This window comes from Bos javanicus, chromosome 3 (genome assembly GCF_032452875.1).
Source record: "Bos javanicus breed banteng chromosome 3, ARS-OSU_banteng_1.0, whole genome shotgun sequence".
NCBI classification, from domain to species: domain Eukaryota; kingdom Metazoa; phylum Chordata; class Mammalia; order Artiodactyla; family Bovidae; genus Bos; species Bos javanicus.
The window spans coordinates 96,756,670-96,773,966 of NC_083870.1; the positions used below are offsets into that span (position 1 = coordinate 96,756,670).

At 33.5% G+C, this 17,297-nt stretch overlaps 1 protein-coding gene across 6 annotated transcripts in view; it reads left to right on the top strand.

Annotated features, from left to right (window-relative positions):
- Positions 1 to 17,297, top strand: part of LOC133244620 (BEN domain-containing protein 5) — a 1,484,041-nt gene that overhangs the window by 251,120 nt on the left and 1,215,624 nt on the right. The gene's annotated exons all lie outside the window — the stretch shown is intronic.

Here is a 17,297-nt window from a genome sequence, read left to right on the forward strand (position 1 = left end):
CTGCAAAGAAGACAAGAGCCTTGAAGATATGAGCACAGTGGCTGGCCATTGGAAGTTGACAACCACCAACCCGAGAAGTTGCCAAAGAACTCAATGTGGACCATTCTATGGTCATTCAGCATTTGAAGCAAATTGGAAAGATGAAAAATCTCAGTAGGTGGGTACCCATGAGCTGACTACCAATCAAAAAAAAAAAAAAAAGAATCATCATTTTGAACTGTTGTCTCCTTTTATTCTATGCAACCAACTGTTTCTTGCTTGGATTGTGTCCTGCAATGACAAGTGGATTTTATACGACAACCAGTGATGACCATCTCAGTGACTGGACCAAGAAGAGGCTCCAAAGCACTTCCTAAAGCCAAACTTGCACCAAAAAAAGTCATGGTCACTGTTTGGTGGTCTGCTGCCCATCTGATCCACTACAGCTTTCTGAATCCAGGTGAAGCCATTGCACTGAGAAATATGTTCAGCAAATCAATGAGATACACTGAAAACTGCAATGCCTGCAGCCAGCATTGGTCAACAGAAAGAGCCCAATTCTTTTCCACGAAAACATCCAATTGCACGTTGCACAACCAATGCTTGAAAAGTTGAGTTAGTCTACAAAGTTTTGCCTCATCCACCATATTCACTTGACCTCTAGCCAATGGACTACCACTTCTTCAAGCATCTTGACAGCTTTTTGCAGGGAAAAGGCTTACACAAACAGCTGGAGGTAGACAATGCCTTTCAAGAGTTTATCGAATCCTAAAGCATGGATTTTTATGCTACAGGAATAAACAAACTTATTTCTCATTGGCAAAAATGTGTTGATTATAATGGTTTCTATTTTTATTAATAAAGCTGTGATTGAGCCTTGTTATAATGATTTAAAATTCATAGTCTGAAACCACAATTACTTTGCACCAACCTAAATAATATGAATCTATCTTTAACCACAATTTCTTCATGTACATTTTATAACATAAGAGTATATGTTTTACAATCCTGTTCAAAATTGTTTTGAATAAAAATATTGATGAAAATAGAACTAAAGATATACGCTTTTAACAAACTTTGATAAAAATCTAACCCTGAGAAATCAGTTGTTATTGTTATATTGAGACAACTAATTTTGGAAGATTCTGCACAAGCTTTGTGTACATATGATAGGATTGTTTTAAGCTGGTGAAAACATAGCCCTGTAATCTAATATCTGCCTTCTTTCTTCAGGGTTCTTTTTTTTCTAGCATATTTGAAAGAGTGAGGAGTTTAATTTCCCATCCTAAGTCAATCTAATCTACTTACTCTTTCACCTGGTTGCTTACTTCTCTCTGTTTATTTCAACTGCAACTTGAGTCATATGTTAGGTAGGTAATGGTCAGTGTTTGAAATTTAGGTATCTCACTTGTCTGACACAGTGCTCTTCCTGGCATGCTGACTTCAGCAGAAGAGGGGTTCATGAACAGCCACTTCACTTTGCTACCATTTCTTTTAATTTTCTACAACACCACTGACATAGGACTCGGTGTGTGTTATGTTTACTGAAATTTAGGGGTAACTAGAAGAAATTATATACATGGGAGAGCTCTGAACATTGTTGGCTAACTATGAATTATCTCAGCTGTTTAGGACAAGAGGGGAAATAAACCTCACACAGATTATTGCTCTACAACAAACTTTAGTTCTTTGCTTGGTTTCTTGTTTTACTTACATACTCATGAGATAATTCCTTTTTCAGTTTTTTACAGTAAGGTTAATATTCCTTCCCTGCAATCACTTTAGGGAAACGTACATTTTATCTACAGGGCTTCACCTGTCCCTAGGATGGTCCCTCTTACTCCAGCAAGACAATCAATAATTCTCAAAGTGCTTTTTTCAAAGTCTATGTTGCTAAGTCTTGAGAGTATAAATCATAGCAGGAGGCCTTAGCCACATGTATAAGCCTGAGTCTTGAACTCTAGTTTGGGTTCCCTATGACGATCTCTCTGCTACCATGATGTAAGTATGCAGCCTCTCATTCTTCTATTGGTGTGTTTGTCTCATGTCAGCAATTTACAGTTGTCACATACACACACCACTTAAAAAAAGAACAGTAATTCCAAGGCAGCATGGTCAATTCATATTAAGGAAGGGGAACATTTTCTTTAAAGCAGTATAATCTACCAGGTTTTCTAACTTCACAAATGGGATTACTCTTTTCCTCTTTATCCATAGCTCATGCTTATCTTTCAGCTTGTCTATTCCAACCAGGAATCCACTATCTCTTAAGAAATGAGACTTGTTACTTTTCAAGGAACAGAATCTATTCTCATCATATCCTTTCTTAAGTGGAGACTTAGCAGAAGCTCTGAAATTATATATATATATATATATATATATATATATATATTTTTTTTACTTTGGGTTACATTAAATTCCTAACCTAGTTTTTCTTTCACTTTAGTCTCTATTAAGAATATCCTTATAGTTTCTATGGTCAGATGGAGGCATTGAGAGCAAGGTTGGATGACTAGAGTGTTTGGAAAATGTGTTTCTTAAATTATATGACCTGGGATAATCTTTTGGACAGATTGCTCATACATTTCAAAGTTTATTGTTGTTTGTTCTTCTAGGTGGCTTATATTCACTTTGCTGTTAAAAATGTCTTTTCCAGTGTGTTATAATTTTTATACTACATGTTAAAGTCCTACGGTCTCTTTTGAATCTTGTCTATCAATCAAGGAAGTGAAATGACAGTTTTGTTATTATGCTTACAAGAGTTGGTACTGTTTTATGGATGCTTGTTTTTAAAGTTGAAGAAACAAATATTTGCTCTAAGTTCTATCTTCATATCCAGTGTTATACTACCTTTGTTACAATTAAAAATCATGAACATGTTTATCTGTTTTCCTGAGGCTGATGCTTTATCAGCCTCTTTCTGTGTGCCATTGCTTCATCAACTGTAATCACATTATATAGTAATGGAAATCTGTCTCAAGAAGGCATAAAGATTTGCTGGAAAGATACAGTACATATCTCTAGCTCACAGGATATTTGTTTTCATGGTTGTCTACATGAAAGAGAATGATTTTACTATTAGGTTTGACTTGTGAGGTCTGTTTTTATAATGGGTTGTCCCATAATCTTTTGCCATCTCTCCAATTTCCGTTAAAATGAGAACTGCATGAATGTAATCTAGTCAGGAACCTTATTTAGGGTTTGGTACTAGCAGGCAAAAGAAATATTAGTCATTAAAGTCTGACTCCACTAAAAATTGAAGCATTGACTATACTGTATAAACAGGTCTAGCTTTTGGATCATCTTCCTTAATGTTTTTTAGCAAGTGATAAATGCTTGAAACATATGGTGTCATATTCCAGGACTGACATATTAACTCCCAAAGTAGTTGGTAAATAGTACATTTGTAAGAATCTATGATAACTAAACATCCAGGTATCTTTATTGAAAAGTAATTTTCTCTCTTAAAAACGCTATATTAAATATTCTTACATGGAAATTTGTTATTTATGCAGCAGAACACTCGTGTGATGTGAAAGCAAATCTTCCTATTTAAATACTCATGATAAAACTTTAGCCAATAAGAAGAAATAAAATGATGTGCCTGGATTGTTGAAAGTATTTTCTGTCTTTTATATTCTTTTTATCTCTTTGAGTTTTTTTTTCCCCTCTATACTGACTGTAAAAGTATCCAGTGCTTACTGTAGTAAATTTGTACAATATAGATACTTATCAGAAGCAGAGAAAAAGCACATACATACCCATACTTACACACACCCCCGTAATCTTACTACCTGGAAGCAAATACTAATAACTTTTTGGCATATTTACTTATAGGCTTATTTATTTTCTATTTTACTGTTTGGAGCATAATTAAATTTGTAACATGTATACATTTTATATCTTATAAGGAAACTAAACAGTATTACAAACATTTTCTGTCGGTTAAACCATCATAAACATGGCTGTACAATAGTTATGTACTTTCGGACCCCTTCTTTAAATCTTGGGCATAAAGATTCCCTTTTATTATCTGTTGTTATAAATAATACTCTAGGGAACACCTTTATGAGTGAAACTTTACCCAGATTTCTTTTCACTTCTTTAGAATAAATTCCTATGTGGAAAATTGATGGGCTAAGTATGTAAATGTTTTTAAAACTCTTTATTCATATTTCTAAATTTTTTTAAGAAACAGTTTGTATTATTTTTCTATCCTATAAACAGTGAGATGCTTTATTTTGGATTTCTTGGTTTGAAATGTTTAATGAACTCAAAAGTTCATGTATTTAGAATAAATTCTTTTTCTGTCTTACTTGGAAACATCACACAAGTAAATGAGATATAATGCAGTGTTTCAGGTCTCTGGTCAAAAAGGAATTAACTGCACTCCAGTAATAATGTGAGACACAAAATATACTTATTTATTATTTTGACTCTTTCTTAATTCATCAAACCTATTTTATCTGGGTGTGCCAACAGAGTGTCCTCTGAGTTAGGTAATACAAAATTAAAAAAAAATTTTAACAGTGAAGTATTGCTTACATTATTATAAACATCAATGTAGCTTAAATACACACACACACACTTATATATGGCATGTCTAAAATTTCAAGAGTCTTTTGCTGCTTTGGTCTTCATTCTGGAGATTTCAGTCTCAGTGAAGCTTCATCCTGGCTATGGCTAGACTTGACAATAAACAAAGACAGCAAATTATGGTAGACAGATAACAAGACAATGGATTCAAACAGACTTGGCTTAATCTCTTGGTACCTCAATTTTCCATCTATAAAACAAAGATGATAATACTACTTCATGTGAGTATTGTGAAAATTAAAGGGCAGAATGCATATAAAGAGCCTACCATGATGTTTGGTAGATAGAGATTCATAACTTGATGGCTATTGAGTTTACTAAAACACCTTGACAGTAGAAACAAAACTAAAACCAGCAAGAGGGAAAACCACCACAACAAATTATTAATATATATTATTACTACTGTTTGTGGAGGTCTTCCCAGTGGCTCAGTTGATAGAGTCTGCCTGCAATGCAGGAGACCTGGGCTCAATCCCGGGGTCAGGAAGATTCCCTGGAGAAGGAAATGGCTACCCACCTCAATATTCTTGCCTGGAGAATTCCATGGACGGAGGAACCTGGTGGACTACAGTCCATGGGGTCACAAAGACTTGGACACGACTGCATGGCTAACACACACACACTGTTGTTCTGCCCTTTTTCCTTCTCCTTCTCCTTCTTCTAGTCCTTTTCTTCATCTTCCTTCTTCTTTCAAATCTACTATTGCAAGGTATCATCATTGTCAGTATCATCATCAAGCAAACTTTAACAGTTAAGAATATGGAGTCTATATTGCACATGCCTGACTTCCAGGTCTACCTATGTCTGTGATCAACGTCTCCTAACTGGACCCCTGTTTAATTCTGTCTTTTAGTGTACTCAAAACAGGGAAATGATAGTAATTTTATGATAAAAGTCATATCATATGATTACTCAGTTAAACTCATGTAATTGATTTTTGCGTGTCAGAGTAAAAGATGGTATCTCTAAAATAACCCACCAGATCCTGCAAAATCATCAGTCTAACTCACCCACCCCACCCTACAACTTACATACTTCTTTGACCACATTTTCTTCTACTTTACGCCTTGCCCACACAGCTTTTCTTTGTGGTACCTCAAACAAGCCAGGCATGATTCTACCTTAAAGCACTGGCTTAGGGCTCCTACTTGCCCTCTACCAGATATTTGCATAAGAAATTTCCTTACTTCCTTTGTCTTTTCTCAACTAATATCTTCTTAATGAGGCCAATCTTAATGACTATCCTTTTTCTCCTCCTTCACACACCCCTCTTACTCTGTTCTACCTTTTCTTTTAGAATCTACTACTTTGTAATATATCATTTAATTAGTTTATTTATTATGTCTTTTTTTTTCTCTTTCTCTTTGCCCTTAATAATACAGATAGACTATTTAAAGTTTTCTTAGTGTAGGCCTGATGCAGTGATGGTTGTTTAGTCTTACTTGGTCCATACACGGCACTTCCAAAGTATCTACTGAGTGTTTTGGATGTTCATAGGAGTCTTTCTAATCTATCTGGTTACAGTGAGAACATCTCCCATTGCTGTGTTTTTAAAGCCAGAGTGATCATAGGAATTATCTCATTTGTTTCCCTTCTGTTAGGGATCCCATCTTTGTGATGCTAATTGTCCAATGTCTGAAAACATCTATTTCAAATATTTTATCTGGTTTTCTAGTTGTTAGCCAGATATGGATCCATTTACTCCATTGTGAATATCAAGGGTTGCTTTTAAGTGTTGCTCAGGTAGGTCTAGAGAGCTGTGGCTTTAGTTTAATCATGCTACTAAGGTGTGATACTTCTGGAGTCTCCAGTAAAGTGCTATGATTTGTTTGAGTTTCAATGTCTGCTAGCTCTGTGTGAGTTCTTGGAATTGTTCTACCACTTTGTAGTAATTGTCCTTTGCCTAGTTTAATGGAGTCTTACCTTACATATATAGGTATAGCTTTGTATTCACCCCAAAGAATCAAGTTGAACCCTGTGTCGATTTTTGAGGGTTTTTTGTGCATAGTTTTGTCTTCTCTGGTGCTCTGTGTTCTATAATTCCAGCCATATCATCACCAACCCAGTTTTGTGAACTCCAATTTCTATTTAACTCAGTGAGATATCCACATTTTGTATGAGTTCCTTTGCCTTGCATCATAGTTCAGAATGTGCCTTCAGAAAGAAATCTTTAGTGATCAAAGGCCTTACTTTATTTCCCCTTCTCAGGGATCAGTCATGAGTTGTCTGCTGTCCACTGTCTAAAAAATATGTTTTATATTTTTTGGCCCCAAATTATAGTTGTTTGTGGAGAGAGGGTAAATTTAATACCACATAATCCATTGTGGCTTGAAGCAGACCAAGACTGTGTTTTCTTTTCAGCAATACAGACCACAAAATAAGAGAAAGATAAGAGAGTCCAGGGTACATGCAAGCAAACTTAAAAAAGAGATTCTTCATAAGATATTCTTGTTAAGTCTGTGGTTAGTGTATCTCAGTGAAAAAGCTACAAACAGATTGTCATTAGATAATAGGATGAGTGAAAGAAAATTGAAGGAATTGCAATTATTGTAACTATTGGAAATATCAAGGTGTAGAGTATGACTATGGGGGCAGCTAGAAATATATAATGAATATATAATGAAGATATTATATGTAAAATATTGGAGAGGAGGAATTCAAAGTGCCAAGAGTGTTAATTGCAAAGATTGTCTCTGTATGTATTGGAGAAATGTCAGTGAGGTGTGAACAATAGTCCTTGAAAAATGAGAAGGGATGACAGAGGAATACAAAGATAACATCAGTAAGAGAGATAGTAAAGGCATAATCTGATAAAATGAGATTCAAACTATGTTTTCAGAAGTGAAAGCTTAATATTATAAAGATGTCTATTCTCCCCAAATCACCCTTTAATACAATTTCAATCATTTTCCTCCTCAATTTTTTTTTTTTCATAGAGCTTGAAAAGCTAATTCTAAATTCATGTAGAAAAGCAAAGGGTCAAACAAATAGCTAAGCTAGGACTTCCTAGCAGGTCCAGGAGTTAAGACTTTGCCTTTCAATGCAGGGGATATGGGTTTGACCCCTGGTTGGCTCCACATGCCTTGGAGCCAAAACACCAAAACATGAAACAGAAACAATATTGAAACAAATTCAATATTGGATTTTTAAAAGGGGGTCCACATTAAAAAAAAAAATCTTAAAAATAATTACTTAGCCAACTTTGAAGAAGAATAATGAGAGGGTATATATTTTATAGAAACTTGTATTTCGGCTAAGAATGTTTATTAATAGACTAATGATTAAAATAGAAATGCTTTGGCATGACAATAGACAAATAGTCTAAATTGATAGACCAGAACTCATAAATAAAGCTATTTATGTAAGTGAGCTTAATGTATGGCAGGAGTTGCCTTACAAAATAGTAGAAATAGTAGGACCTTATGATTCAGTTGTTTGACAAATAATATTCCTATATCACACTATTTTTTAAAACTTTAGATGAATTGAAGACTTAAATATGAAAAAATAAATTAAAATTTTAAACTATGAAAATAAATATAAAATAAATATTTTATTGACTTTTGAAGTAGGGTTAAATTTCTTATGCAAGGCACAGAAAACCAAAATTGAAAAGACATAGATCGATACTTTTGAGTTTTTAAAAATAAAGTCTATATGACAAAAGATCTAAAGTTGAAAGATATATGTACTATTCTTGGAAAATAAATTTGTGCAATATATTAAAGATACAAGATTGATATCCAAAATACATAAAGAACTTTTAGGAGGAAAAGGAAAAAGAAAAAACCAAATAGGTCAAGGATATAAAGAGGCAACAACTCACAGAAGACTAAGTGATAGTGCAAATAGAGCTGTTCTCACAAAGGTTGTGTTGGGGAGAGAAATCTTCCTCAAGTATACTGACATGTAAAAAATTCTCATACTTCTGATTGTTCAGGTTTTAGAGTGCAGTGGGAAAAAGCAACAGCTTTGGCATTAGAATCTTCATTCTGTTATTTGCCAGCTTTGTGTCCTTGGACAAATTACATAAGCACACTAAACTTCAGTTACTCACTTTTAATTTGTTTTGATACTACTGACCTTGAGATATTGCTTAGAAAATTGATAATATATTTTCATAAAAGACTTGAATAGTGTCTGCAACATGGGTACATATTTTTATTAGTAGTTTAAGTAAACTTACTTGTTGAATGAAGTTGGTAGCACACTTACTTTAGGATGGTCTTTATAAGATACACCATAAGTTACCTGTATTTCTGATTCATGAAGTCAGAAGTTTGTTGTTCAAGGAAACCTTCAGAAGGTAGGGTAGTATTCAGTATATGGAAAATAGGAACAATGTAGAGAATTTGCATATCAGCTATATTATTTCAGTTTCAGTGTAAACACTGCCAACTTGAACACATTTCATTGTTTCAAGTTAGCATCTATTGTTTTTACTTGAAATCTTTTTTTTTAATTTAAATTTATTTATTTTAATTGGAGGCTAATTACTTTACAATATTGTAAAGGAATTACTTGAAATCTTTTACAGAAAAAAATTTGAGTTTCTGGGACTTGTTACTAAGTCTAAAAAGTATACTTGAAATTGTTTATAATTGTATATGTAATTATATATATATGTATGATCATGATATACATATATTAGTGCATTTGTGTGTTTATGACTCTTGAGAGTCCCTTGGACTGCGAGGAGATCCAACCAGTCCATTCTGAAGGAGATCAGCCCTGGGTGTTTTTTGGAAGGAATGATGCTAAAGCTGAAACTCCAGTACTTTGCCCACTTCATGCGAAGAGTTGACTCATTGGAAAAGACTGATGCTGGGAGGGATTGGGGGCAGGAGGGGAAGGGGACGACAGAGGATGAGATGGCTGGATGGCATCACCAACTTGATGGACATGAGTTTGAGTGAACTCCGGGAGTTGGTGATGGACAGGGAGGCCTGGCATGCTGCGATTCATGGGGTTGCAAAAAGTCAGATACGACTGAGCGACTGACCTGAACTGAACTGGATATTCCATTGTATGTATATTTCACATCTTTATCCATTCATCTGTTGATGGCCACTTAGGTTGCTTCCATGTATTGACTATTGTAAATAATGTTGCTATGAACATTGGAGTGTATATATCTTTTTGAATTAGTGTTTTTTTGTTTTATTCTTATATAATGAAGGAATTAAGTTGCTGGGTCATATGGTAGTTCTATTTTTAGTTTTTTGAGCAACCTCCATACTCTTCAATAGTGGCTGCATCAATTCATAATCCCAGTAACAGCGTACTAGGGCTCCATCTTCTTCATATTGTCACTAACATCCGTAATTTTTGGTCTTTATGATGATAGTCATTCTGACAGATGTGAGATGAAATCTTGCTGTGGTTTTGATTTGCATTTCCCTGGTTATTAGACTGAACTTGGGTCACCCGCATTGTAGGCAGACGCTTTACTGTCTGAGCCACCAGGGAAGTCTGGTTATTAGTAATGTTGAGCATCTCTTCATGTGTCTATTAGCCTTTGGTATGTCTTCTTTGGAAAAATGTCTTTTCAGGTCTTCTACCCATTTTTTTTTTTGATTGATTATCTTTTTGATATTGAGTTGTGTATGTTGCTTATATATGTTGTATATAAGTTTTTAAGTTTAATTTGGTCCCTTTTGTTGATTTCTGTTCTTGCTTTTTTGGCCTTAGGAGAGAGATCCAAAAAAATATTGCTATGATATACCAAAGTGTTCTGTTTGTGTTTTCTTCAGGGAGTTGTATGGTTTCCAGTCTTATATATAGGTCTTTAATTTATTTTGTGTTTATTCTTGTATTTGGTATGAGAAAATTTTCTAAATTCATTCTCTAAGACCGCACTGGCCAGTTTTCCTAGTCCCACTTATTAAAAAGACTGTGTTTTCTCCATTATATATTCTAGCTTCATTTGTAGTATATTAATTTAGAAGGAAATGGCAACCCCCTCCAGTATTCTTGCCTGGAGAACCCCATGGACAGAGGAGCCTGGTGGACCACAGTCCGTGGGGTCGCAAAGAGTCGGGCACGACCGAGCAACTAACACTACTACTAATTGACCATAAAGTGAGTGAAGTAAAGTCTCAGTCGCGTCCAACTTTTTGTAACCCCATGGACTGTAGCCTACCAGGCTCCTCCGTCCATGGGATTGTCCAGACAAGAGTTCTGGAGTGGGGTGCCATTTCCTTCTCCATGGTATCTTCCCAACCCAGGGATCAAACCTAGGTCTCCCGCATTGCAGGCAGACGCTGTACCCTCTGAGCCACTAGGGAAGCCCCAGTTGACCATAAGTGAGTGGATTTACTTCTGGGCTCTCTATTTTGTTAGTTGATGTATATGTCTGTATTTGTGCCAGTGCAGTACTATTTTGATTACTGTAGGTTTTGTATAGTCTAAGTCAGGGGATGTGATACTTCCAGCTTTGTTCTTTATTCTTCAAATTCCTTTTGCAAATCAGGGTCTTTTGTGATTCCATATGAATTTTAGGATTAATTATTTTGGTTCTGTGAAAATTATTAATGGTATCTTGATAAGGATTGCATTAAGACTGTAGATTGCTTTGGATAGAATGGACATTTTAATAATATTAATTCTTCCAATCCATGACTGTAGGACATGTTTTTATTCCTTTGTATTGTCTTCAGTTTTCTTAATATTTTTAAAATAATTTTCAGAGTACAGGTTTTTCACCTCCTTGACTAAGTTTCTTCCTAGATATCTTACTCTTTTTGATGTGATTTAAAGTGAGATTTACTTTGTCTTTGTTATAGTTTATTGTTAGTGCATACAAAAGCAGCAGATGTCTATATATTAATTTTATTTTCTGAAAATTTACTGAAGTCATTTATTAGTTCAAATAGTTTTAGGTGGAAAAATTAGGGTTTTCTATATATAGTATGGTGTCATAGGCAGATAGTGACAGTTTTACTTCTTCCCTTCCGATTTTAATGCTATTTTTTTTCTTTCTTTTCTGATTGTTGTGGCTAGGACTTCCAAAACTATATCAAATGGAAGTTGCAAAAGTAGGTATTCTTGTCTTACATCTGATTTCACCTTTTCACATTAAATATGATATTATCTGTGAGTTTGTCATTAATGGCCTTTATTATGATAGGATATTTTCCATCTGTACCTACTTTGGTTGGAGTTATTATCATAAATGTTACTGAATTTTTCAAATGCTTTTTCCGTATCTATTGAGATGATCAAGTGGTTCTTATCCTTTTTGTTAAATTGGTGATTTGCAGATGTTGGACCATCCTTGCATTCCTAGAATAAACCCTGCTTGATCATGGTATATGATCCTTTTTAAATATTGTTGAATTAAGTTTATTAATATTTTGTTGAGGGTTTTTGCCTCTATATTTAATAGAGATATTGTCCTTTAGTAATATTCATTTTTTTGTGGTGTCATTGCCTGGTTTTGGTGTCAGGGTAATGGTGGTCTCATAGATTGAATTTCAGAATGTTCCCTCCTCGTCAGTTTTTTGTAATAGTTTGAGGAGGGTAGATAAAAGTTCTTCTTTATATGTTTGGTAAAATTCTAGTGTGATGCTCTCCAGTCTTGGACATTTGTTTGCTGGGAGTTTTATGATTACAAATTCAATTTCACTACTAGTGATTGACCTATTCAGATTGTCTATTTCTACCTGATTCAGCATTGGAAGATTTTGTATTTCTAGAAATTTATTCACTTCTTTAGCTTGTTCAATTTGTTGTTGTAAATGTTCATGTTATTCTCTTATGATTTTTTTTTGTATCTCTTTAGTTTTGATTGCAGTTTTCCCTCCTTTGTTTCATTTTTAGTTGGGTCTTTTCTCTTTATTTATTTTTAAAATAAATTTATTTATTTTTAAAATAAAAGGTTAATTACTTTACAATATTTTATTGGTTTTGCCATACATCACCATGAATCTGCCACAGTTGTACACATGTTCCCCATCCTGAACCCCCCCTCCCCGTTCCCTCCCCGTACCATCCCTCTGGGTCATCCCAGTGCACCATCCCCAAGCATGAGCCTGGCTAATTGCTGATTGATTTTGCTTTTCTTTTTATAAATTCAGCTCTTGATTTTATTGATTATTACTATTGATTTTTTGGTTTGTGTTTTATTTATTTTCTCTCTGATCTTTATTATTTTCTTAGTTCTGCTGACTTCAGACTTTATTTTTTAAATTCCTGTGGATGGTAGGTTAGGTTGTTTGTTTGATATTTTTCTTGTTTCTTGAGGTAGGCTTGTGTTGCTTTAAACTTTCCTCTTAGAATTGATTTTGCTGTGTCCCATAAATTTTGAAAGTTTTGTCTTATTTTCACTTATCTCATGGTATTTTCTGACTACTTCTTTGATTTCTTCAATGAACCATTGGTTTTTAGTAGCATGGGTTATTTAATTTCCATGTGTTTTTGTTTTCTTCTTTTACCTTTCATAATTGATTTCTAGTTTCATACTATTTTGGTCAGAAAAAATGCTTGATATAATTTCTATTATGTTTCATTTGTTGAGATTTTATGTTCCATTTAAAATTAATATTTATATATGGCATCTACTATGGATTGAGATTTTTAAAAAAATATATATTTTGCATATGAATTTCTAATTATTTCGATACCATCTGTTTAGAAGACTTCCCTTTTTCTATTGGATTATTTTTTATCTTTATTTAAAATCAATTGGCCATGTACATGTTGGACTACATTTCGGCTCTGTTCTGTTTGACTGAACTATATGACCACTGTTTCTCCAACTCCACACCATCTTGATTTCTGTAGTTTTATAGTAAGTCCTAAAATAAGATGGTATAAGTCTTCCAACTATTTTTATCATTTAAAAACCTATTTTTGGTTATCCTAGCTCCTTTTACATATAAATTTTAGGATAAGTTTATGGATTTCTAAAAAAACACTTGCTATCTTGTTCAGATTTTGATTGAAATTGTGTTGAATCTTTACATATGTAGGAGAGTTTGACATCTTGACTTTTAATGCTGTTGTTTCTTTCAATCCAGAAACAATGTCTACTTCTCCATTTATTTGGATCTTGTTCGTTTGTTTTTAGGATTTTTTCCATCATTCATATATCACATATATTTTGTTATATTTATGCCTAAGTATTTCCTTTCTCTTTGTTGCTATTATAAATTATATTATTTTAAAACATTCAAGTTGCTAATTGTTCACTGTTAGTCTATAGTAATAGAACACTGACTTTATATTCTGCATACTTGCTGACCTCATGTATTACATTTTTAGCAGCTTATTTGTCAATTTGAGATTTTTTTTTACATTTGTATTTTATTTTTTATTTTTTTTTTTAAATTTTATTTTATTTTAAACTTTACAATATTGTATTAGTTTTGCCAAACAATTTTGTTGTCTAGGAATAGAGATGGTTTATATCTGAATGAATTTGTATTTTTCTTGTTTTGTTCTTATTTTATTACACCAGACATGACCTATGACACAGTATTGAATTGAAGGGGTAGGTGTGGACCTGATTGCCTTATTCTCAGTTTTAGGGGAAAGCACCTAGTCTTTTACCACTGTTAATGTTGTTGGTTGTAGGATTTTTCTTTTTCTTTTTTTTTTTTTGGTAAATGTTCTTATTAAATTGAGGACACTTCCTTCCAGTCTTAATTTACTTATAGTTTTTAGCCTGAATAAATATTGAATTTTTTCAAATGCCTCTGCAACTCTGAAAGCAAAGCTTAGCATCATAAAACTTCAGAGTTAAGAGTGGCCTTAGTGACTGTTTCCTCATATCTGTATCCTGCATGTTTATTATCATATAAAATTATATTCTTAGAGTAACATAGTGATTCTCTTTAACTAAAAATATGTAGTTGTATAAGGACTTTATTAGATTTCCATTTATTTATTTATTTACTAATCTATACAGTAAAACTATGAAGTAAGTTTTATTATTAGGTAAGAAAAATGAAACTCATAGCAGAGATGTAACTAGCTGAAAGTCACCAATCCAGCCATTAAGCCAACTTAACATTTTCTTAGTATGTTGTATTCATTTTGCTTTTTAGTTTCTATATCCATTTTTTCCTAGAATGCCTTTTTCCTAGAATGTCTTTATCTTTTAAACTTTATATATTTTCTTTTATATAAAAAAAGAATTTTTTGAGAAATTCTGAATTTCAGAATGAAGAAATGAGTCATTCAAGATCTTTCATTGAGTTTGTGGCAGAGCTGAGCTTGTAGCTCAGGCTTCTTGACCCTCATGCTAGTTGTTTTGCATCTTCACTAAGGTGTGCTCTAATTTTCATTTAACTACAGTTTCCCATTCATATTTTTGTCTCCTGTAATGCAAGTATCTTGGCAGCTTTGCTGGTTGCCTATTTGTCAATGTCCGAAATAAAGACTTTTGGCAAGCAACTTTTAACTTTCAAAAATAAGTGTCCAAACCCAATTTTATACCAAGATTACTTTTGTCTCTTTGATTCTGTTACTCTACTCAATTATATTTTAATAAGTATGTAAAATAATTGCATTTCAAATTGATATCCTATTATGTGCCAGCAGAAACTGTTGATTATAGTAAATTTTTCTAAATTGTGTGTAATTTGTAGTTTATAAACTAATGTGAATTTATATAGATCAGGAATTTTCTCTTCAACATTTGGAAACATTGTATTGTTAAATGTGTCTCATTCAGTGAAACACTAGTTTATATATGTACTAGATAGATAATAACCAAATATGATAGCATTTTCTTTTCTGTTTTATTCTTTCCCTCCTTTCTCTCAAAGGTAAAACATTAATCTATAAAATATAACATTTGATGATCTAACAATATTTATTTTGTCATGTTTAAAAAAATGTTTCAATAAAAAACTGTGTTAAGTTCAGGATTCAGTTCAGCTCAGTCATTAGTTGTGTCCAACTCTTTGCGACCCCATGGACTGCAACACGCCAGGCCTCCCTGTCCATCACCAACTCCCAGAGTTTACTCAAACTCATATCCATTGAGTCGGTGATGCCATCCAATCATCTCATCCTCTGTCATCCCCTTCTCCTCCTATCTTCAATCTTTCCCAGCATCAGGGTCTTTTCCAACGAGTCAGTTCTTCGCATCAGGTAGCCATAGTATTGGAGTTTGAACTTCAACATCAGTCCTACCAATGAAAACCCACGACTGATCTCCTTTAGGATGGACTGGTTGGATCTCTTTGCAGTGCAAGGGACTCTCAAGAGTCTTCTCTAACACCACAGTTCAAAAGCATCAATTCTTCGGTGCTCAGCTTTCTTTATGGTCCAACTCTCACATTCATACAAGACTGCTGGAAAAATCATAGCCTTGACTAGACGGACCTTTGTTGGCAAAGTAATGTCTCTGCTTTTTAATATGCTGTCTAGGTTGGTCATAACTTTTCTTCCAAGGAGTAGGCATCTTTTAATTTCATGGCTGCAGTCAACATCTGCAGTGATTTTGGAGCCCCCCAAAATAAAGTCTGACACTGTTTCCACTGTTTCCCAATCTATTTGCCATGAAGTGATGGGACTGGATGCTATGATCTTAGTTTTCTGAATGTTGAGCTTTAAGTCAGGATTCAGGGTATGTAACTTATTCTTCCTTGTATCTGATATAACTAATTTATTGAAAAAATTATTTTCATCAGTTGATTGAATGTGCCTAATGCCCAATTCTGCTACAAAAGAGTGGAGAAAGTTAGGAGTAAATAAGTTCAGGTACTTTCTCCTACTGAACTTATCTATGTATACAATGAGTGCTTTGCTTGGGAGACTACAATGTGTGAGCGAGAGTGAAATCAAACAGTCCTGAATTAAATTTAAGCTTAGTAATTACTAACTGGTTGTTGATTATCAGCTAGTTACTTAATCTCTCTGAGCTTCATTTTGCATAATTAAATACTATTACTTCAAAGCAGTGGTTTTTAAATTGAATGAAATAATTACATATATTGGTTTCATTTGAAATTAAATAATAAACATGTAGTAAAGTGTCTAACATATCGTTGACTTTTGTAAAATATTTCTTAAATTTTTTCAAGAGGTATTTATTAAAGACCTGTATATGTTAAACACTATATTAAGCACTAAAAATATAATTGCAAAAATGAAAAAGATCCTGTCCTAATGCATTGTATGGCATACATTTTAGTAAGAGAAACATAAACTGGTAAGCAAACAAGCATTCAGAATATGAATTTGGTTTAGTAATAAATTTTCTAAGGAGGGTAAACGTTATGACTAAACTCAATTATCTTTTTGGATCCTAACACTCACTGGCTAAATTTTATATTTACGGTTCAGCTCAAGCGATTTTCTAACCATTGTTGAACATTGTTGCAGTGTTTTTTATTGGATAAACAAATAACTGAATGGTTAATTAAAAATGAGAGTGTGGCTAGGGAGAGTAGTTTCATTTATTCGACAAACATTTTGGTGAACCAAAGGCATTTACATAAGGCAGTCTCTTTTTGTACTTACAGAGCATGCACTCTAGAAATGAAGATGAATCAGATATATAAAAAATTGTAAACCAATATGTGAAATAATAAGTTTAGTACTAGTAATATAAGTAAGGTATTATAAATGTTTATTACTTCTAGTTGACTAGATGAAGAAAGACTACGAAGAAAAGACGATACTTGATCTGGTCCTTAGAGACAACCTGGAAAAGGAAAAACTCACCTCAGTCAAATAAGTATCATAAACTTGATATGAGCCCAAAGCTT